The sequence below is a fragment of the Lynx rufus genome, unplaced genomic scaffold, assembly GCF_022079265.1.
Source record: "Lynx rufus isolate CCGP_SWC_20201006 ecotype Redwood Valley unplaced genomic scaffold, mLynRuf1.p SCAF_9, whole genome shotgun sequence".
Lineage (NCBI taxonomy): Eukaryota > Metazoa > Chordata > Mammalia > Carnivora > Felidae > Lynx > Lynx rufus.
In genome coordinates this window covers 62,892,696-62,917,772 of record NW_025814897.1, presented here as the reverse complement: position 1 = coordinate 62,917,772, position 25,077 = coordinate 62,892,696, and the positions used below count along the sequence as shown (strand labels likewise).

Below are 25,077 nucleotides of genomic sequence, written 5' to 3'. Positions count from 1 at the left end.
GGATAACCAGCATACATTCAATCATTTATTCAACATGTATTCAGTCATTAATTTCATAAACATTCATTGGTCTATGCCATACACTGAGCACTGTTTGCACACTCAAAATACAACAGTGAACATAAAAGACAAAAATTCTTGCCCTTCTACTGCTTAAATTTTAGTGAATGTAGGCTGACTAAACAAATAAATGAGTAAATGTAGGTTCATTAAATAGTGATAAATTCTGTGCAAAACAGGAAAACAGAGAAGGTATAAGGACATTGTTTGTGTTTGGGGGGAATATTGTTGGATACTATTTTAAATACTGTGGTCAGGGAGACCCAGTGGACCTGGGGGACGGAGCTATGTGGACAGAGGAACAATAAGCAAAAAGCTCCAGAGACAGGACTATAGTTCATGTTTTTAAGCAGCTCTTAGGGAGGCAGTTCTGACTGGGGGTCTGAAGGAGGAGGTTAGGTAGGTAAAGGAGTCCCACCTACAGGAACAAAATTTATCTCTCTTCTGGGCTTATTTATGTGTTTTAATCTAACTCTTAATTCTAACTTTTGAAATTTTCATTGGACCTTTTTGAGTAACGGGACCAAGATTTATGTATGTTAGAATCCCATTTTCTAGTTCTGTGCTAGACATAAAATAGCTTTCAATAAATATATTTAAATGCCTGAGGGAAAGGTTAAAACCTAATGGTTATTTTCAGCATTTTTTAGCAGTTGCTTTTAAATTTTACTTGCTTTTCCAAAGTCAATGCACTATCTTTAAGTACTGATACTTCCCATCAACCACACATCCATTACACTGACTCTAAAAGGGATTTAATCAGGAGCAGACAGTGAGGTGTGATGCTTGATTCATCAAAATTCATAACTTCTGGGCTGGGTGCCATGATGAGAGATTATATATACATCTGTATCCTTAGTCACTTCCAGAAAATGATGGAATGTAAGAAATGTGATGTACCTGTGGGTAAGAGAAAAACCATATAATTCATATCATCAGGCATGTCCAGAGAGAGGATTAGGACTGTAATTTTATCTCCAAGTCCCTGTGTTCCAATAACGATTTTAAGTATTTTGGTTAAGAAAAGTCAAGCTAGAACACAATTACTTGCTGCTCTCACCCTCCTCAGCAATTTCCTAATCCCCTCTTTAATCTCCGGCGTTCGTACCCCATAGACAATGGGGTTGAGAGCTGCAGGAATTACATGGTATAACACATTAAGTAAGACAGGGATATCAGGGGAAATTTTTTTCTTGGCAATGTGGGTAAAAACAAAAACCAGCAGGATGGTACTGAAGAAGAGGATGAGGATGAAGTGAGAGCCACAAGTGCTCAGAACTTTGGCAGCTGCCCCTTTTGCCTTGAGTCTAAGAACGGCTCATAGGATGAAAGTATAGGAGAAAATGATGAGGATGAGGTCAGAGCCCAGAAGAGTCCAGGCTACAACTAAATGGTAAATTCTGTTAAAGGCAATGTTATCACAGGAGAGCTTGGACACAGAGAGATTGGCACACATACAGTTCTCAGTTATAATTTTTCCACAGTAATGATGCTGGGCAGAGAGGATGGGAATAGGTGCAGTAAGAAATGTGTTCCAGGCCAAGATGAAGAGAACAGCCTTTCCTACAAACTGGTCCGTGATGATGGAAGGGTAGTAGAGAGGCTTACAGATGGACACATAGCGGTCATAGGCCATGGCCAGGAAGGTGCATGATTCCATGGGCAGGAAGGAATTCATGATGAACATCTGGAGGAAGCAGGTAGAGAAGCTGATGGACCTGTGGTCAAACCAGAAGATGGCCAAGACCTTGGGGATGACAGACAAGCAGAGCATGATGTCCAGCAGGGAGAGGAGGCTGAGCAGGTAGTACATGGGCTTATGCCAAGAGACCTCCATCCTGATCTGGATGGTGATCAGGAGGGTGGCGTTGGCCCCATGGCCAGGAGGAAGAGGAGGCTGAGGGGCAGAGACAACCAATGCTTCCAGATGGGGGACCTGACAAAGCAATTAAGGATGAAGTCTGAGACTTCAATAGAGAAGGAGCTGCTATTCTAAGGCAGCATTGGCAGTGACTTTAGTGAGGCAGATGTCTTTGAGTAGCTGCAGAAGAGAGGAGTAAATCTATTATACTCTAATGGCTATGTACTTAGCTTGTAAAATCCATAAGGGTAAGTACATAGTCCACTTCATCCACCCCACAGCCCTTGTGCCTAGCATATTTTTTGACATATAAGAGGTGGCTAATAGACATTTGTTGAATATATAATATAATGTTTCCACATCTTTGTTATTTCATCTGTGTTTTATCTTTCTCTTATGTGAATGTATATTTTCAGTTTGCTTGGTTAATATTTAATGAATCAGAAATTATTTAAACATCAAATGTTATTTAAATTAAATACATAAACTCAAAGGCTAATGAAACATTTCAGTTTAAATTTTAAAATGAACAGAAATGCATTCCAAAGGTTAGATGGGATTCATTTTCAAGATTTTAAGGAAGTAAAAGTGATAGTATCCAGTGACATGATGAACTGGGGTACATAGAGCAAATCTCCTGATGAAAAGGTATACAAATTATTTCTATGGTTATGTCTATATCTAATCTCTATCTTTATCAATACCCATACCCATATCCATACCTACACTTATACCTATACTTACACCTATTATTTATATTTTAATATCTTGAATACACCCATGAACAAGTAAAAAAGAAAGAATTATCAGGCTAAGGATTGAATAAAATCCAGACATCAAAATCAAATATTGATGTTGGCTTTCAACCCACGAGCACTTGCAGCACTCTATAAACTTAAGCACCTGTCTTCATTACCTAGGGGAGCTTGAAATCTAAACTCCAGGGACAGAAGATAAATCTAGGCTCAAGCAGGTGGAGAATGTAGCAGAGGATCTCCCATTTAGATAGGGCTTTACAACACTACATCCTGAATAAAAAGGTGGGCACTAGTAATAATCCCACTCCTTCATCTTCATCCCTCACTTATACCTGGAACTTCAAATAACCTCAAAGCTTGTTATATAGTAGAAATCTTCCCTGTAAATCCTGAACTACTGGCTGGTTCTCTTTTGACTTGGCAGCCTGTGTTCACACCAACTGTTTGTCTCAGAAAGGAATTTAAAGTTATCCTGGATTGGTGGTGGTTTCAGAAAATAACAGAAACAAGCCCAAATCCTTTCTTGAGAAAGAAACTTCATCTCAGGCCTCAAAGAATTTCAGCACAAAAACTTCTGAAGAAATTGAGTTGCTTGTGGTAAAAAGACAATTAATTAAAAAAAAATGATGGGGCACCTGGGTAGCTCTGTCAGTTGAGCGTCTGAATTCGGCTCAGGTCATGGTCTCATGGTTCATGAGTTCAAGCCCTGTGTCAGGCTCTGTGTTGATAGCTCTGAGCCTGGAACCTGCTTCGGATTCTGTCTCTCTCTCTCTCTCTGCCCCTCCCCTGCTTATGTTCTCTCTCTCTCTCAAAAATAAAGAAACATCAAAAAAATTTTTTAATTTAAAAAATGAGTATAGGCCCACAAAAATGATAGCCAAATCCAATCTACAAAAACTTAAGATATTACTTATTTGATAAAAGATATTGAACAAAATTATTTTGTTCATTACCTAGCCCTACTGGGTTTTAGGTAATGAAAGAAAAGCTTTAGGGGAGCCTGGGTGGCTCAGTCGGTTAAGTATCCAACTTCAGTTCATGTCATGATCCCACGGCTTGTGAGTTTGAGCCCCGAGTTGGGCTCTGTGCTAACAGCTCAGAGCCTGGAGCCTGCTTTGGATTCTGTGTCTGCCTCTCTCTCTCTCTCTACCTCCCCCCTGCTCATACTCTGTCTCTGTCTCAAAAATAAACAAACATTTAAAAAAAGAAAAAAAAAGAAAAGCTTTAAAATATAGACAACAAAATAAACACACAGAAAAGGAGAATCAGTCCTTTCTCCAACAATGAAAAAAATAAAATAATTAACATTGCAAGAGACAGATTTAAGAATAGATTAGCCACACTTGGAAAGATAGTTAGTGACCTAGAAGATAGAACTTGAGAAATGTTTTAGAATGAAGCTCCAATGGATACACAGAAAATGCAAACATGTAAAGAGCAAAATATGGGATTCTGACTGCTCAGAGTCCCTCTATCTTTTCTGTTTTCCTGGGATTAAGAAGATGATGTCCAGAATTAATATTTTTCTCAGGGCACTGGAATCTCTAAAACATAACAAAGCAGATTTGAAGAAGAACCAGATATACTTGAAAAACAGAATATCAACAATAAGAACTAAATTAAACAGTAGATTAGGGCCAGCTAATGGTAGAGTCAGTAAAGTATCAGAGGTGGTCAGAAGAATCTACTGAGAATGAAGATGGAAATAAAATAAAACCATATGGGAAAAAAATGAAGAAAATGTAAGAGAAATAGATGGGATGAGCATGTTTAATACATTTAATAAGAGTTCCCAGTTGAAGAAGAAAGAGAATGAGACAGAAACATCTGAACTTTTCAGGAGAGACTACATCAGTAATCAGATTCAAGAATTCCAATAAGGGGCACCTGTGTGGCTCAGTTGGTTAAGCATCGACTTTGGCTCAGGTCATGATCTCAGGTTCATGAGTTTGAGCCCTGCACCTGGCTGTCTGCTGTCATCACAAAATCTGCTTGGGATTCTCTCTGTTGCTCTCTCTCTGCCCCTCCCACACTTGTGCTTTCTCTCCCACACAAAATAAAAAATAAACTTAAACATTTTTTCAATAAATCCTGGGTGAGAGAAATCAAAAAAAGTGTACACCTGGATATATCTAAATATATACACTTAGTTGGGGCGCCTGGGTGGTTCAGTTGGTTAAGCATCCAACTTCGGCCCAGGTCATGATCTCATGGTCCGTGAGTTTGAGCCCTGCATCCGGCTCTGTGCAGATAGCTCAGAGCCTGGAGCCTGCTTCAGATTCTGTGTCTCCCTCTCGCTCTGCCCCTCCCTAGCTCATGCTCTCACTCTCTCTCTCTCTGTCAGAAATAAATGAACTTTAAAAAATAAAATAAAATAAATATATACACTTAGATATCATGGTCTAACTTCAGGTACCAAAGAGAAAGAAATGATCTTAAAGATCAATATGACTATTACAATGAAAACAATGGGTGTGTGTTTCAATATGCGTGTGTCAATAGGCCACAGGAGTAAAGTGTGGTAAATAATGAAGACACTAGTGAAGATGTCTTAATAATGCTTTAAATTGAACTTGATGGAGGTTTTGAAGATGTTAAATTGTTAAAAACTACTAAAATTACTATTGAATTATTTATATTAGCTGCTAAAATTGTATTTCTTTTTTCCAGCTTTTTATTGTGGTAGAATACACGACTCAAAATATATTATCTTAACCATTTTAATATACAGTTCATTGATATTAAGTGCATCCATTTTGCTGCGCAACCATCACCAGGATCCATCTCCAGAACTCTCTTCATCTTGCAAAGCTGAAACTCTGTACCCATTAAACAATAACTTCCATGACCTCCTCCCTTCTGCCCCTGGCAACCACCATTCTAGATGTTTTTTAAACTGCTAAGATGTTAAATAATTATTAGTTTTCAGTGATCACTATTTCGTTGCATGCAGTTATCTGATGAGCATTTCAAAACCATCTTAAATAAACACAAAAGAGGACTTCATACAAACCATGTCATCCGGAGTTTAGCAGTGGTTGCAGTAACACTAGCATCAGCTAGTAACATTAGTATCAGCTCTACAAAGAGTATACGTTTTCCTAAAAGACAGAAAGGACCTTGACTTTCTGTCCTTGATCAATGAAATACTAGGTGAGGAACTTCTAAGGATCTGGTTGCTTATTTGGAATCAAGACAGTGATCAGGAAGGGGACACTGGCCCCATAGCCAGGAGGAATAGGGCATGAAAGGTATCAGTGCTGCCAGCTGGGAACCTGACAAAACAGTTCTGGAAGTACTTGGATATGTCAGCAGAGCAGATGTTGCTCGAGGATAATATGACATTTGATCCCATCTTTGAAGAGGCCAACAAGTAGCTAAAAAAGAAGAAACTTGTTAATAAATCATTTAAGCTTGTGGAGAACCATGTAAGAAGCTTTGTGGAAAGTATCAAACTAAATTTAAAAAGGATGGGAAATAACATAATAATCTGGTTAGTCAGATTGTCAATCACTGTATTTGATCTTGGGAGAAAATATCAAATATGATTCATCTCTGCCTTTGGGATAACTCATTGAATAAAGTAGGGCACAAAAATGTCAGACAGGAGAATAGCAGTATAGTGTGGCTCACCAAAATAAGATGTGCTCATGGTGTTATGGAAGTACAGGAGAGTGATCCTTTATTTATTTTTAAATTCCACTTTAATTAACATACAGTGTTACATTAGTTTCTGGTGTACAATATCGTGATTAAATAATTCTATATATTACTCAGTGATCATCATGATAAGTGTACTTTTAATCCTCTTTACCTATTTCACGCATTCCCCCACCCACCCACCTCATCTCTGGTAACCACCAGTTTGTTCTTCATATTGTTCTGAGGGTTTTATTTATTTATTTTTGTCTTTCTTCATTATTGTTTCTTAAATTCTACATATAAGTGAAAATATACGGGATTTGTCTGTCTCTGACTGACTTACTTCACTTAGCAATATGAACTCTAGATCCATCCATCTTGTTGTAAATGGCAAGATCTCATTCTTTTTATGACTGAATAATATTCCATTCTATATGTACAACACATCTTAATCCATTCTTCTAGCAATGAACACTTGAGCTACTTACGTAATTTGGCTATTGTAAATAATGCTGCAATAAACAGAATGGTACATATATCTTTTCAGATTAGTGTTTTCATACCCTTTGGGCAACTACCCAGCAATACAATTACTTTGTCATATGGTAATTCTATTTTTAATTTTTTGAGAAACTTCTATACTGTTTCCCACAGTGCCTGCACCAGTTTGTGTTCCCACTAACATTACAAGTGATTTCTTTTTCTCCACATCCTCACCAACACTTACTGTTTCTTGCGTTTTGGATTTTAGCCATTGTGACAAGTGTGAGGTGATATCTCATTGTGGTTTTGATTTGCATTTTCCTGATGATGAATGAGCTCAAAATATTGAGCATCTTTTCAATTGCCTCTTGGCCATTTTTATGTCTTTTTTGGAGAAATGTTTGTTCATGTCTTCTGCCATTTTTAGTTGGATTATTTGAGGGCTTTTTTGTTTTTGTTTTTGTTTTTTGGTGTTCAGTTGTATAGGTTCTTTAGATATTTGGATATTAACCCCTTCTTAGAAATATCATTTGCTAATATTTTCTCCAATTAGGTAGGTTGTTTTTTAGTTTTGTTCATTATTTCCTTTGCTGTGAAGAAGTTTTTTATTTTGATGTAGTTCCAAGAGTTTATTTTTGTTTTTGTTTATGTTGCCTTAGAAATATACCTAGAAAAATACTATACTTGTGAATACTACGGTTTTAGGACTCACATTTAGATCTTTTATTCATTTTGGGTTTCTTATGTATGGTGTAAGAAAGTGGTACAGTTTCCCTTTTTTGGATGTAGCTGTCCAGTTTTCCCAACACCATTTGTTGAAGAGACTCTATTTTCCCCTTTGCATATACTTTCCTCTTTTTAAATAGCTAATTGACCATGTAATTGTGTGTGGGTTTATTTCTGGTCTCTCCTCTGTTACATTGTTCAATATGTCTGTTTTTGTGCCAGGGCCAAACTGTTTTGATTACTACAGCTTTGTAGTGTATCTGTGAATGTGAGATTCTGATACCTCCAGTATTGTTCTTTTCAAGATTGCTTTGTGTATTTGGGGTCTTTTGTAGTTCTACTGAGATTTTAGGATTCTTTGTTCTAGTTCTGAGAAAAATGCTGTTGGTATTTTGATAAGGATAGCATTAAATCTATATATTGATTTGAATAGAATGGACATTTTAACAATATTTGCTCTCTAATTCCATGAGCATGGAATACCATTCCATTTTTTTCCTCATCTTCAATTTCTTTCATCATGTTTTATTGTTTTCAGATAATAGGTCTTTCACCTCCTTGGTTAAGTTTATTCCTACATGTCTTATTATTTTGGGTACAATTGTAAATGAGATTGTTTTCTTAATTTCTTTTTCTGCTACTTTATTACTCGAGTGTAGAAATGTGACAGATTTCCATATACTGATTATGTATCCTATGACTTTCCTGAATTCATTTATTACTTCTAGTACTATTTTAGTGGAGTCTTTTGGTTATTAATATACAATATCATGTCATCTGCAGATAGTGAAAGTTTTACTTCTTCCTTCACAATTTGGATAACTTTTACTTCTTTTCCTTGTCTGAATGCTTGTAGCACTATGATGAATAAAAGTGGCAAGAGTGGACATCCTTGTCTTGTTCCTGACCTTAGGGGAAAAGCTCTCTGTTTTTCTTCACAGAATATGATGTTCTCTGTGGGTTTTTCATATAATGCCTTTATTATGATGAAGTATGCTCCTTCCAAACCTACTTTGTGAGGGGGTTTACCATGAATGGATGTTGCAATTTGTTAAATGCTTTTTCTTTATTATTGAAATGATCATGTGGTTTTTATCCTTTCTTTTATTGATGTGATATATCATGTTGATTAATTTACAATTTTTGAACCAACCTTGCATCCTGGAAGTAAATCCTACTTGGCTGTAGGGAATGATTTTTTTAATGTATTGTTGGATTTGATTTGCTAGTATTTTGTTCAGGATTCTTGCATCTATGTTCATTAGAGATACTGTCATTTAGTTCTCTTGTTTTGTAAGTGTATTTATCTGGTTTTGGTATCAGGATAATGCTGGCTTAATAGAATATACTTGGATGCTTTCCTTCTGCTTCTATTTTTCAGAAAAATGTGAGAATAAGAAGTATTAACTCTTTAAGTGTTTAGTATAATTCACCTGTGAATCCATCTGGTCCTGTACTTTTATTTTTTGGTAGTCTTTTGACTACTGACTCAATTTCATTCCTGGCGATTGGTCTATTTAGATTCTATATTTCTTCTTCTTCTTGTTCTTATTTTCTTTTTTTTTTTTTTTAATATATGAAGTTTATTGACAAATTGGTTTCCATACAACACCCAGTGCTCATCCCAAAAGGTGCCCTCCTCAATACCCATCACCCACCCTCCCCTCCCTCCCACCCCCCATCAACCCTCAGTTTGTTCTCAGTTTTTAACAGTCTCTTATGCTTTGGCTCTCTCCCACTCTAACGTCCTTTTTTTTTTTTTTTTTTCCTTCCCCTCCCCCATGGGTTCCTGTTAAGTTTCTCAGGATCCACATAAGAGTGAAACCATATGGTATCTGTCTTTCTCTGTATGGCTTATTTCACTTAGCATCACACTCTCCAGTTCCATCCACGTTGCTACAAAAGGCCATATTTCATTTTTTCTCATTGCCACGTAGTATTCCATTGTGTATATAAACCACAATTTCTTTATCCATTCATCAGTTGATGGACATTTAGGCTCTTTCCATAATTTGGCTATTGTTGAGAGTGCTGCTATGAACATTGGGGTACAAGTGCCCCTATGCATCAGTACTCCTGTATCCCTTGGGTAAATTCCTAGCAGTGCTATTGCTGGGTCATAGGGTAGGTCTATTTTTAATTTTCTGAGGAACCTCCACACTGCTTTCCAGAGCGGCTGCACCAATTTGCATTCCCACCAACAGTGCAAGAGGGTTCCCGTTTCTCCACATCCTCTCCAGCATCTATAGTCTCCTGATTTGTTCATTTTGGCCACTCTGACTGGCGTGAGGTGATACCTGAGTGTGGTTTTGATTTGTATTTCCCTGATAAGGAGCGACGCTGAACATCTTTTCATGTGCCTGTTGGCCATCCGGACGTCTTCTTTAGAGAAGTGTCTATTCATGTTTTCTGCCCATTTCTTCACTGGGTTATTTGTTTTTCGGGTGTGGAGTTTGGTGAGCTCTTTATAGATTTTAGATACTAGCCCTTTGTCCGATATGTCATTTGCAAATATCTTTTCCCATTCCGTTGGTTGCCTTTTAGTTTTGTTGGTTGTTTCCTTTGCTGTGCAGAAGCTTTTTATCTTCATAAGGTCCCAGTAATTCACTTTTGCTTTTAATTCCCTTGCCTTTGGGGATGTGTCGAGTAAGAGATTGCTACGGCTGAGGTCAGAGAGGTCTTTTCCTGCTTTCTCCTCTAAGGTTTTGATGGTTTCCTGTCTCACATTTAGGTCCTTTATCCATTTTGAGTTTATTTTTGTAAATGGTGTGAGAAAGTGGTCTAGTTTCAACCTTCTGCATGTTGCTGTCCAGTTCTCCCAGCACCATTTGTTAAAGAGGCTGTCTTTTTTCCATTGGATGTTCTTTCCTGCTTTGTCAAAGATGAGTTGGCCATACGTTTGTGGGTCTAGTTCTGGGGTTTCTATTCTATTCCATTGGTCTGTGTGTCTGTTTTTGTGCCAATACCATGCTGTCTTGATGATGACAGCTTTGTAGTAGAGGCTAAAGTCTGGGATTGTGATGCCTCCTGCTTTGGTCTTCTTCTTCAAAATTCCTTTGGCTATTCGGGGCCTTTTGTGGTTCCATATGAATTTTAGGATTGCTTGTTCTAGTTTTGAGAAGAATGCTGGTGCAATTTTGATTGGGATTGCATTGAATGTGTAGATAGCTTTGGGTAGTATTGACATTTTGACAATATTTATTCTTCCAATCCATGAGCAGGGAATGTCTTTCCATTTCTTTAAATCTTCTTCAATTACCTTCATAAGCTTTCTATAGTTTTCAGCATACAGATCCTTTACATCTTTGGTTAGATTTATTCCTAGGTATTTTATGCTTCTTGGTGCAATTGTGAATGGGATCAGTTTCTTTATTTGTCTTTCTGTTGCTTCATTGTTAGTGTATAAGAATGCAACTGATTTCTGTACATTGATTTTGTATCCTGCAACTTTGGTGAATTCATGTATCAGTTCTAGCAGACTTTTGGTGGAGTCTATCGGATTTTCCATGTATAATATCATGTCATCTGCAAAAAGCGAAAGCTTGACTTCATCTTTGCCAATTTTGATGCCTTTGATTTCCTTTTGTTGTCTGATTGCTGATGCTAGAACTTCCAGCACTATGTTAAACAACAACGGTGAGAGTGGGCATCCCTGTCGTGTTCCTGATCTCAGGGAAAAAGCTCTCAGTTTTTCCCCGTTGAGGATGATGTTAGCTGTGGGCTTTTCATAAATGGCTTTTATGATCTTTAAGTATGTTCCTTCTATCCCGACTTTCTCAAGGGTTTTTATTAAGAAAGGGTGCTGGATTTTGTCAAAGGCCTTTTCTGCATCGATTGACAGGATCATATGGTTCTTCTCTTTTTTTTTGTTAATGTGATGTATCACGTTGATTGATTTGCGAATGTTGAACCAGCCCTGCATCCCAGGAATGAATCCCACTTGATCATGGGGAATAATTCTTTTTATATGCTGTTGAATTCGATTTGCTAGTATCTTATTGAGAATTTTTGCATCCATATTCATCAGGGATATTGGCCTGTAGTTCTCTTTTTTTACTGGGTCTCTGTCTGGTTTAGGAATCAAAGTAATACTGGCTTCATAGAATGAGTCTGGAAGTTTTCCTTCCCTTTCTATTTCTTGGAATAGCTTGAGAAGGATAGGTATTATCTCTGCTTTAAACGTCTGGTAGAACTCCCCTGGGAAGCCATCTGGTCCTGGACTCTTATTTGTTGGGAGATTTTTGATAACCGATTCAATTTCTTCGCTGGTTATGGGTCTGTTCAAGCTTTCTATTTCCTCCTGATTGAGTTTTGGAAGAGTGTGGGTGTTCAGGAATTTGTCCATTTCTTCCAGGTTGTCCCATTTGTTGGCATATAATTTTGCATAGTATTCCCTGATAATTGTTTGTATCTCTGAGGGATTGGTTGTAATAATTCCATTTTCATTCATGATTTTATCTATTTGGGTCATCTCCCTTTTCTTTTTGAGAAGCCTGGCTAGAGGTTTGTCAATTTTGTTAATTTTTTCAAAACACCAACTCTTGGTTTCGTTGATCTGCTCTACAGTTTTTTTAGATTCTATATTGTTTATTTCTGCTCTGATCTTTATTATTTCTCTTCTTCTGCTGGGTTTAGGCTGCCTTTGCTGTTCTGCTTCTAGTTCCTTTAGGTGTGCTGTTAGATTTTGTATTCGGGATTTTTCTTGTTTCTTGAGATAGGCCTGGATTGCAATGTATTTTCCTCTCAGGACTGCCTTCGCTGCGTCCCAAAGCGTTTGGATTGTTGTATTTTCATTTTCATTTGTTTCCATATATTTTTTGATTTCTTCTCTAATTGCCTGGTTGACCCACTCATTCGTTAGTAGGGTGTTCTTTAACCTCCATGCTTTTGGAGGTTTTCCAGACTTTTTCCTGTGGTTGATTTCAAGCTTCATAGCATTGTGGTCTGAAAGTATGCATGGTATAATTTCAATTCTTGTAAACTTATGAAGGGCTGTTTTGTGACCCAGTATATGATCTATCTTGGAGAATGTTCCATGTGCACTCGAGAAGAAAGTATATTCTGTTGCTTTGGGATGCAGAGTTCTAAATATATCTGTCAAGTCCATCTGATCCAGTGTCTCATTCAGGGCCCTTGTTTCTTTATTGACCGTGTGTCTAGATGATCTATCCATTTCTGTAAGTGGGGTGTTAAAGTCCCCAGCAATTACCACATTCTTATCAATAAGGTTGCTTCTGTTTATGAGTAATTGTTTTATATATTTGGGGGCTCCGGTATTCGGCGCATAGACATTTATAATTGTTAGCTCTTCCTGATGGATAGACCCTGTAACTATTATATAATGTCCTTCTTCATCTCTTGTTACAGCCTTTAATTTAAAGTCTAGTTTGTCTGATATAAGTATGGCTACTCCAGCTTTCTTCTGGCTTCCAGTAGCATGATAAATAGTTCTCTATCCCCTCACTCTGAATCTAAAGGTGTCCTCAGGTCTAAAATGAGTCTCTTGTAGACAGCAAATAGATGGGTCTTGTTTTTTTATCCATTCTGATACCCTATGTCTTTTGGTTGGCGCATTTAATCCATTTACATTCAGTGTTATTATAGAAAGATACGGGTTTAGAGTCATTGTGATGTCTGTATGTTTTATGCTTGTAGTGATGTCTCTGGTACTTTGTCTCACAGGGTCCCCCTTAGGATCTCTTGTAGGGCTGGTTTAGTGGTGACAAATTCCTTCAGTTTTTGTTTGTTTGGGAAGACCTTTATCTCTCCTTCTATTCTAAATGACAGACTTGCTGGATAAAGGATTCTCGGCTGCATATTTTTGCTGTCTAGCACCCTGAAAATCTCGTGCCAATTCTTTCTGGCCTGCCAAGTTTCAAAAGAGAGATCAGTCACGAGTCTTATAGGTCTCCCTTTCTATGTGAGGGCACGTTTACCCCTTGCTGCTTTCAGAATTTTCTCTTTATCCTTGTATTTTGCCAGTTTGACTATGATATGTCGTGCAGAAGATCGATTCAAGTTATGTCTGAAGGGAGTTCTCTGTGCCTCTTGGATTTCAATGCCTTTTTCCTTCCCCAGTTCAGGGAAGTTCTCAGCTATTATTTCTTCAAGTACCCCTTCAGCACCTTTCCCTCTCTCTTCCTCCTCTGGGATACCAATTATGCGTATATTATTTCTTTTTAGTGTATCACTTAGTTCTCTAATTTTCTCCTCATACTCCTGGATTTTTTTATCTCTCTTTTTCTCAGCTTCCTCTTTTTCCATAACTTTATCTTCTAGTTCACCTATTCTCTCCTCTGCCTCTTCCATCCGAGCTGTGGTGGTTTGCATTTTGTTTTGCATTTCATTTAAAGCGTTTTTCAGCTCCTCGTGACTGTTCCTTAGTCCCTTGATCTCTGTAGCAAGAGATTCTCTGCTGTCCTGTATGCTGTTTTCCAGCCCAGCGATTAATTTTATGACTATTATTCTAAATTCACTTTCTGTTATATTATTTAAATCCTTTTTGATCAGCTCATTAGCTGTTGTTATTTCCTGGAGATTCTTCTGAGGGGAATTCTTCCGCTTGGTCATTTTGGATAGTCCCTGGTGTGGTGAGGGCCTGCAGGGCACTTCCCCTGTGCTGTGGTGTATAACTGGAGTTGGTGGGCGGGGCCGCAGTCCGACCTGATGTCAGCCCCCAGCCCACAGCTGGGGCCACAGTCAGACTGGTGTGTGCCTTCTCTTCCCCTCTCCTAGGGGCGGGATTCACTGTGGGGTGGCGTGGCCCATCTGGGCTACTTGCACACTGCCAGGCTTGTGATGCTGGGGATCTGGCGTATTAGCTGGGGTGGGAAGGCAAGGTGCACGGCAGCAGGGGGGGCAGGCTTAGCTCACTTCTCCTTAGGTGATCCACTTCAGGAGGGGCCCTGTGGCAGCCGGAGGGAGTCAGATCCGCTGCCGGAGGTTTGGCTCCGCAGAAGCACAGAGTTGGGTGTTCGCGCGGAGCAAGCAATTTCCCTGGCCGGAACCGGTTCCCTTTGGGATTTTGGCTGGGGGATGGGCGGAGGAGATGGCGCTGGCGAGCGCCTTTGTTCCCCGCCAAACTGAGCTCTGTCGTCCGGGGGCTCCGCAGCTCACCCTCCCTTTGTCCTCCAGCCTTCCCGCTTTCCGAGCAGAGCTGTTAACTTATGACCTCCCAGACGCTAAGTCGCGCTTGCTGTCGGAACACAGTCTGTCAGGCCCCTCCGCTTTTGTAAGCTGGACTCGGGGGCTCTGCTTGGCTGGCGAGCCGCCCCTCCACCCCGGCTCCCTCCCGCCAGTCCGTGGAGCGCGCACCGCCTCGCCGCCCTTCCTACCCTCTTCCGTGGGCCTCTCGTCTGCACTTGGGTCTGGTGACTCTGTTCTGCTAATCCTCTGGCGGTTTTCTGGGTTATTTAGGCAGGTGTAGGTGGAATCTAAGTGATCAGCAGGACGCGCGGTGAGCCCAGCGTCCTCCTACACCGCCATCTTCCTCAAATTCTCTTGTTCTTATTTTCTATTTCTACTTGATTCAGTTTTGAAAGAGTGCATCTTTCTAGAAATTTATCCATTTCTTCTAGGTTGTCCAATTGTTGACATGTATTTTTTGTTGTAATATATATTTTTTTGTATTTCTGTGGTATCAGTTGTCACTTCTCTTTCATTCTGATTTTACTTATTTGGGTCCTTCCTCTTTTCTTCTTGGCGAGTCTGCCTAAAGGTTTATAATTTTGTTTCTCTTATCAAACAATGAACTCTTGTTTTCAGTGATCTCACCTATTAGTTTTTTAGTCTCTATTTCATTTACTTCTTTTTTTTTAAGTTTTTATTTAAATTCTAGTTAGTTAACATATAGCGATTGAGGAAATGAGATGGGCTCAATTCTTGAAAACGGTGGGATTAAAACATGGAGTTTTAGGGGCGCCTGGGTGGCGCAGTCGGTTAAGCGTCTGACTTCAGCCAGGTCACGATCTCGCGGTCCGTGGGTTCGAGCCCTGCGTCGGGCTCTGGGCTGATGGCTCAGAGCCTGGAGCCTGTTTCCGATTCTGTGTCTCCCTCTCTCTCTGCCCCTCCCCCATTCATGCTCTGTCTCTCTCTGTCCCAAAAATAAATAAAAAAAAAACATTGAAAAAAAAATTTAAAAAAAAAACATGGAGTTTTAAAGGTCAGTGGGCTTAGCTGGGATGGATCTCAGAAGGCATTGCCTTGCTCCTGGAGAGAAGAAAAGCAAATAACCCAGGGGCAGACAGCGTGCAAATAATGATTTGAAGAACGCCTGGAGTACACACAGAGGGAGAGTATTCAGAGTATTTGCTGTTCTCAGGGCATCCCAGATATGGCACATTCACAGAGTCACCTCTCCAGGATAAAGGAGCTGGCTGGCACTATTTTCCTCCCCTAACTCCCAACATAAACACAGAGCCACCTACAGGAAGTAGCAAGGCACCAACACTGGCTCCCTAACTTGCTTACACAAACCACATTACTGGAGTAAAATACTTATATCATACAAATAAGTTTTTTAAGCCAAAGACTGTAACAAGAGTTGAAGAAAGGCACTATATCATAATAGAAGGGTCTATCCAATAGGAAGGCCTAACAATTGTAAATAATTATGCCCCCAACTTGGAACACCCAGATATGTAAAACAATTAACATATATAAAGGAACTCATTGATAATAACATAATAATAGTAGGGGAATTTAGCATTCACATCAGTGGACAGATCATCTAAGCAGAAAACAACAAGGAAATAATGGCTTTGAATGACACCCTAGAAACAGACAAATAAAAAACAGTAGAACAGATCAATTAAACCAGGAGGTGGTTCTCTGAAAGAATTAGTAAAATTGATAACCCCCTAGGCAGACTTATCAAAAAGAAAAGAGAAATTACCCAAATAAATAAAATCACAAATGAGAGAGGAGAGATCACAACCAACACGACAGAAATACAATAAATTATAAGAGAATATTATTAAAAATTATATGCCAGCAAATTAGATAATCTGGAAGAAATCAAATAATTCTTAGGAACATATAAATGACCAAAACTGAAACAGGAAGAAACTGAAAACTTGAACAGACTAATAACCAGTGGAGAAATTGAATGAGTAATCAAAAATCTCCCCCAAAACAAAAGTCCAGGGCCAGATGGCTTCCCAAGGGAATTCTGCCAACAATTAAAGAAGAGTTAATACCTATTCTTCTGAAACTGCTACAAACAAACAGACAAACAAAAAGAAATGGAAAGAAAACCAGCCAGCATTACCTTTATTCCAAAACCAAAGACCCCAGTATAAGGGAAAATTACAGGCCAATATCCCTGCTGAACATGGATTCAAAAATTCTCAACAAGATACTAACAATTTACATCCAACATTACATTAAAAGAATTATTAATCATGAGCAAGTGGGATTTATTCTTGGACCACAGGGGTGGTTCAGTATTCATCAATCAATCAGTCTGATACACCACATTAATAAAATAAAGGATAAGAACCATATGGTCCTGTCAATAGATGCAGAAAAAAAATTTGACAGAGTACAACATCAATTCTTGATAAAAACCTTCAATAAAGTAGGGATAGAAGGAACATATATCAACATCATAAAGGCCATGCATGAAAGACCCACAGCTAATACCATACTTAATGGGGAAAAACAGCTTTCCACCTATAGTCAGGAACAAGACAGGGATGTCCACTCTTACCATTGTAATCTAACATAGTACTAGAAGTCCTACTTACAACAATCAGACAACAAAAATAAATAAAAGGCATCCAAATAAGCAAGGAATAAGTCAAAATTTCACTCTTTGCAGATGACATGATGCTCTATGTAGAAAACCCTGAAGAACCCACCAAAACATTGCTAGAATTGATTCATGAATTCAGCAAAGTCCCAGGATACAAAATCAACGTACAGAAATCTGTTGCGTTTCTATACACCAATAATGAAGCAGCACAAAGAAAAATCAAACCCCATTTATAATTGCACCAAAAGCCATAAGATATTTAGGAATAAACCCAGCCAAAGAGGTAAAAGTTCTGTACTCTTAAAACTATAGAACATTTAAGAAAGAAATTGAATGAGAATGCAAGCTGGTGCAGCCCTTCTGGAAAACAGTATGGAGGTTCCTCAAGAAACTAAAAATAGAACTACACTACGACCCAGCAATTGCACTACTAGGCATTTATCCAGGGGATACAGGTGTGCTGTTTTGAAGGGACACATGCACCCCCATGTTTATAGCAGCACTATCAACAATAGCCAAAGTATGGAAAGAGCCAAAATGTCCATCGATGGATGAATGGATAAAGAAGTTGTGATACACACACACACACACACACACACACACACACACACTAGAGTATTCCTTGGCAATCAAAAAGAATGAAATCTTGCCATTTGCAACTACGTGGGTGGAACTGGAGGGTATTATGCTAATTGAAATTAGTCAGAGAAAGACAAAAATCATATGACTTCACTCATATGAGGACTTTAAGAGACAAAACAGATGAACGTAAGGGAAGGGAAACAAAAATAATATAAAAACAGGGAGGGGGACAAAACAGAAGAGACTCATAAATATGGAGAACAAACTGAGGGTTGCTGGAGGGATTGTGGGAGGGGGGATGAGCTAAATGGGTAAGAAGCACTAAGGAATCTACTCCTGATATCATTATTGCACAATATGCTAACTAATTTTGATGTAAATTAAAAAAATAAAATAAAATAAAATAAAACAAATTAGAATTTAAAAAAGAAAGAAATTAAAGAGGACAAAAAGATATGGGAAAACATTCCCTGCTCATGGATTGGAAGAACAAATATTATTGAAAATGTCTATACTACCTGAAGCAAACTACACATTTAATGTAATCCCTATCAAAATGCCACCATCAATTTTTCACAGACGTAGAACAAACAATCCTAAAATTTGTATGGAACCAGAAAAGACTCTGAATAGCCAAAGCAATTTTGAAAAAGAAAAGCAAGGCTGGAGGCATCACAATTCCAAACTTTAAGCTATATTTCAAAGCTGTAGTCATCAAGACAGTATGGTGGTGGCAGAAAAGGACACATAGATCAATGGAACAGAATAGAAATACCAGAAATGGACCCATAACTATATGGTCAACTAATCTTTGATAAAGCAGGGAGTAATATACATTGGAAAAAAGACAGTCTTTTAAAAAAAATTCATTGGGAAAATTGCACAGAAACATACAAAAGAAAGAAACTGGCCCACTTTCTTGTACCACAAACAAAAATAAATTCAAAATGGATGAAATACCTACATGTGAGAAAGGAAACCATCAAAATCCTAGAGGAGAACATAGACAGCAAACTCTTTGACATCAGCCATAGCAACTTCTTGCTAGATACATCTCTGGAGGCAAGAGAAACAAAAACAAGAATGAACTCTCAGAATTTCATCAAGATAAAAATGTTTCTGTGCACAGTGAAGGAAACAATCAACAAAACTACAAGGCAGCCTATGGAGTGGGAGAAGATATTTGCAAAAGACATATCTGATAAAGGGTTAGTATCCAAAATCTATAAAGAAATTATAAAACTCATCCACTTCAAAATAATCCACTTAAGAAATGAGCAGAAGACATGAAAAGACATTTTTTTTCAAAGAAGACATACAGATGGCCAACAGACACATAAAAAGATACTCACTATCACTCATCATCAGGGAACTACAAATCAAAACTACAATGAGATATCACCTCGCACTTGTCAGAATGGCTAAAATTAACAATTCAGGAAACAACAAATATTGACCTGGATATGGAGAAAGGGGAATGCTCTTACACTGTTGGTGGGAATGCAAACTGGTGAAGCCATTCTGGAAAACAGTATGGAGATTCCTCAAAAAGTTAAAAATAGAACTACCCTACAAGACAGCAATTACACTACTAGTTATTTACCCAAAGGATTCAAAACACTGATTTGAAGAGACACATGCACCCTGATGTTTATAACAGCAATATCAACAATAGCCAAATTACATAAGGAGCCCAAATATCCATTGACTGATAAATGGATAAAGAAGAGGTAGTATATGTACACAATGGAATATTATTCAGCCATCAAAAAGAGTGAAATCTTTCCTTCTGTAACAAGGATGGAGCTAGAAAGTATTGCTAAGCAAAGTAAGTCAGTTGGAGAAAAATGCCATATGATTTCACTCATATGTGGGATGTAATAAATGAAACAGATGAACATAGGGGCAAAAAAAAGAGAGATAAATCATAATACAGGATCTTAACTATAGAAAACAAACTGAACATTGCTGGAGGGGAAACGGGTGGGAAGATGGATTAAATGGGTGATGGGTATTGAGGGCACTTGTGATGAGCACTGGGTGTTCTATGTAAGTGATGAATCCCTAAATCTACTCCTAAAACTGATATTACTTTATATGTTAACTAACTAGAATTTAAATAAACTCTTGAAACAATAAACAAATAAATGAATAAATTATTATGAAAAATAACCACTCAGTTAAAAAAAAACAATTAAAACAAATGAAACAAACAAAAGCACCTTTGTGATCTTGTGAAATGTTCCCTAAATAGGATCCCCAGAGAAAATCTATTCACAGTAAAACAGAGTTTAAGTTGTTCAAATTGAAGATTTTCCATTGGATAATGGAAAGTTTACACTAAAACTCACAGATACATGATAGAGTAGAGGAGATACTAGCAAAATCTAGTGAAAAGGGGGCTCTAAGATATAAATTATGCATGCAGATTTTGCAAAAATATGCAAGAAAAACAAAATTAATAGAAAAAGCAGGCAAAGGATGTCAAAATATAATTCACAGCATGACAATCACAAATGGTTAAACAGTATATGAACAATGCTGAGTTATCAGGAGAAAATCATATTAAAATAATGAGATCCTATTTTATATCCTCCAAGCATAAAAAAAAATACCATCAATTGATGTAAGGAATGTGAAGAATTAAACTATAGAAGAATTAAACTATAGAAATTTCTAGTGAGATTTTATAAGTATTTTGGAGACAAATTTGGTAATTCCTAGTGGAATTAAATGTTTTTACTTTATAACTAAAAAAACCCACTCCTACACATATACCTATTTTAGGACTATAAAAGAAGTATACAAAGATATTGACGTTAACAGTAATTATAGGTCATTCGGGTGTTGACTACTTATATAAAAAATGCACATAATGGGAATTGAAATGAATAAGCAATGAAAAAGAATGACTTATGCAGAACAACATGGACAGTTTTTTTAGATTTAGTATTGAGTGAAAACAAATAATAACATCAGATTTATTATCCAATATTATTTATAAAATTCAATATCCAAATAATCCTCATGAACATGTAGCTACATAAGCATATCTAAAATTAATTGAAAAGACACATTTTAAGAACACTGGAGCCTTGGGCGCCTGGGTGGCTCAGTTGGTTGACCATCAGACTTCTGCTCAGGTCATGATCTCATGCTTCATAAGTTCGAGCTCCACATTGGGCTCTGTGCTGACAGCTAGGAGCCTGGAGCCTGTTTCAGATTCTGTGTCTACTTCTCTCTCTGCCCCTCCCTTGCTTGTGCTCTGTCTCTGTCTCTGTCTCAAAAATAAGTAAACATTAAAAAAAACAATAAGAACACTGGGGCTTTCACTTTTCTAAAGAGAAGAGGAATAGGAGCAAAGTTGAGATATGCAGGAGACAGAGAAATAAAAATAGAGCAAAAGAAGGCCTTTAAAGAGACTGATGCTGATGCCACAACACAGGGAACAGTCAGTGGTATTGTAATTGTGTTATGTGGTGACAGATGGTAGCTACCAATGGTGAACATAGCATAACTGTATACATTTGTTGAATCACTGTGTTGTACAACTGACTAATAATGCAACATTCTGTGTCAACTACAATCAACTTTTAAAAATAATGAAAAATAAAGAAAGAAAAAAAGGAACTGATGATGCTTGCTCCCATAATTTGAGGCATATGAATATTTCACATGAGGCTCAAAATGAAAAATAAAATAAACAAATCATTCTTTCTAGTATACAGCTGTATATACATCACATTTGAAAAGTCTTTCAATACAACAAAAAACATGATAGGATTTTCTTTAAGAAAAGCATGTTGCATTTTCTCAGGAATATATTTTTCAAGTTACTCTATCATTATTATCATGATGCCATCATAAAAGTCATGACAAATTAATACCAGTCCATTCAATAGCATGGTTTGGGAGGTACCTATCTAACAATGGTCTGTTGGAAGCCCATGAGAACTTATGAGTGAGCTTATTGGACCCATGGAGGGCATCGAGTATGCATGTGCAAATGACAGTGAACATGGATGGATGAATGTAAGACCCCTATACCCAGGAGATTAACTGTCCACAGAACACACAGTCAATGTTGGGCTGGATTACCAGAGCTCCTTGCTTTTAGAGAGAAAGAAAATCATTTTCTTCTCCTTCCTGCCTGTCTGTCCCAAGAGGGCTTTTTAGGCACAATAGAGTAGGGATGGAGTAGTTCCCAGAGGGAAAAGTCCCTGAGGCCCTGGAGTTATAACTACACCCAGATAGTTCAGGAACTTACCAGAACTCCAATATCAGTGGAGCCAGACCCTTGCTCGCATCCTCTGTAAGTGAGTCTGGATAGAGGGCCCCTGCGAGGCAGCTATTCCAAGATTAATCAGAACATGGGGGACACCTTTCTTTTCAGTACAGATTTGTGCTCCATTCCATTCCTGAGTCAGTACTGCTGAAGCAGTCTGCAAACCAGGTTGTAGAGATTTCATCCTGTCTCAGGTCAGGAAGCAAAGGTAAGAACCTGTGTTCTGGGACCTTCCTTTTGGCCCTTCTGTTGCCTTTTCTGATCTTTTACTGAGTGGTGCCAGATTCAGAGATGCAGGAATTTGTCCATAGGAGATGAATAGGGGTGGGGTGGAAAGCCTGAAGAGTGATCATCTGCAGCTTAATTTAGATGATTTGGAGTTTTCAACTGAACATACTGAAGGGGCTTTAAGGCAAAGAATCAGCACACAAATGCTTGAATCATGGAGGAGAAATTAAATTTAATCTAAGTAACATTAGAGGTTAAAGACAGAGACCACAATTTGGGGTCAGTGGGAGTAAGAAAGTAGTTCCTCAGATTAAGCTTCATCTAAAGAATTTCTAAAAGCTATGCTGTAAAAACAGAAAACTATCCCCAGAAAATCATTGAGGTATCTATTACTGGTTGCACTCAGTAATGTCCTAAACAATATTTTGGAGAAAGGTCTCAACTTCTGAGTTTCTGGAGTTAGGTGGTCCTTATAATTAGTAATTAATACATAATAATAATAATAATAATGGACACAAAGTAAAAGGAAACAAGAAAATTGTAATCTGAGCAGTGAAAGCAGGAGTCAGAGTTGTAAGAGCAAAAACAAGGGACATTCCGGATTTCTGGAAAATGGCCCAAGGATTTTATGTGCATGGGATGGAGGTAAGAGAAAACCTAGAAACATATAAAACAAAATGCCAGATACGATATGCATTTCTGTATCACTGTGGTGACACAGGACACAGGTATATTCATATAGTCAGTGGTTTGGACCTAACTTTTATTTCTTCCACATCCAGACCCTGCTAATTAAGCTGGAAATACAGATAATATCACTGAGTCTCAGTTGTCCATTTCAAAAGATAAATTGTTAAAATGGTGCACTTAACCTACCTACTTCAGAATGTTATGAGTCACATATGAAATATGTTTAAAATTCATCCCAAGCACTGGGTGTTGTATGGAAACCAATTTGTCAATAAATTTCATATATAAAAAAAAAATAAAATAAAAAGCAAAAAAAAATAAATAAATAAAAATAAAATTCATCCCAAAATTGCCAAAGTCACTACTAATGTATTCTGCTAGAAAGAGAACAAGAATTGGAAGCCATCTAAATCTCTTCTACATATCATGTGGGAGCCATGCCTGGCAGGCACCAGCTGCACAAACCCTTGCTTAGGGAAGCAGAGGATCAGGAGTAAAGAGAAGAGCCCTGGAAGGGAATGCCATTCCTTCCCGCTCTGAGAGCAAGCCCCAGACACTAACAGGGTCTCCTGATGCGGAGAGTTTAGCAGCAGCCTGCAGCTGGGGAATAGAAAATCATATCTGGAAACAAAAATACTATTTGAACCACTCCAGGAAAACGAGTGTTTCTAAAGTGATGGGGTTTTGGAGTCGTGGGGGTCTGGAGCTGATGGCCAAGAAAGAATTCTTGAGATGTGTTTGGTGCAAAAAGGTGATTTTGTTTTATGATTTTTTTTTACCTCAATACCTAGAGTTTCTTGTCTCGCAGCTTCAAAGAATGAAGAGGTAGACACAAAATGAGCAGCAGGCAAAACTTTATTAGAGTAATATAAGAAAGTAGGAATAGAATGAAAGCTCTCTTTATAGAGAGGGGGCATTTGAAAGTGAATGCCTGTTACTGTAGGCAAGGGTCTTTGTTTTATAAGGTTTTGGTCACCACCTCCCTCCCACCTTTGTTTCTTCTCAGGTCCGACCCTTATTGGCTGGGTAACTCTAAATGTCAACTCATTCCTTTTTGATTGGCTCATTTCTTTTACATGAGGGGTGGTCTATGGCCATGCCGTTCCTTGTGCGTCATATGTTTTATGGTCTACTACTCACTTTTCGTCAGGTCTTTTGTCAAATTCCTGAGGGGAACCTGAGGGGGAATAGCGGCATCTGTTACAGTCTTAAGAGGAACCTTACACCCAAGAGGGTTTACTGTGGTCAGACACTCCCAGCATTATTCCAAATGTGTTTTTCCCCATCCAGGGGCCTCAGGTCCTCATCTTTCCCTCTCTGCCAATTTTATTCTATATTTCCCTATCATAATTTTATTAAATCACAGGGACAGGACCCATGGGCAGAAAGAGCTGCACTGGGGTTGTGAAGAGTGACCAGTTATACACCATGGAGTTGAGGGAGGTAAAGGCAAAAGGGAGGCCTACAAAAGGACTTTCATATGTTAAAGATACCTGAGGCCTTGCTATTGTAAAGCTAAGGTTGTTTTCTCTCTAGTCAGGCATTAACATTAAGTCAGTAGGGAGTTAATGGAGAAATGCTACACTGTGTATTTGCTTCAAGTATTTGTCAATGGGCTGCAGGTTATAAAGGAATTTAACTATACCTAACATTTCCTTCTTGCTTTTGTTCCCCACATCATTGTGGAAGGGAGGGTGATACTGGGGTTCCGGGAAACTAAATCTATAGGTTTCTGGAGATTAGGTTGTTGACAAGATTGCCTTTTTCTTATAATTTACTATGATTTATGTGAACTGATGGAGACTCATATTCTCCATGACTGTGGTCTCTATCAGTTAACCATTTGTTTTCCCCTTTCCTTTGTTCTTGGGCAGCCAGGAGTGCCTGAGCAATGTCACACATATCTCACTGCCGCCGCCCCCCCCATGGGGTGGGGGAGGGTGATGTTAACTTTTGCTTTGCCCTCAGCTTTCCTAATACTTCCTCATCATAGAGGTATGAAAACATT

General features: G+C 38.2%; 1 pseudogene; it reads right to left on the bottom strand.

The window, feature by feature from the left end:
- Positions 1-1,087: 1,087 nt before the first annotated feature.
- On the bottom strand, positions 1,088-22,335 carry LOC124505970 (olfactory receptor 56A3-like; annotated as a pseudogene).
- Positions 22,336-25,077: the final 2,742 nt, after the last annotated feature.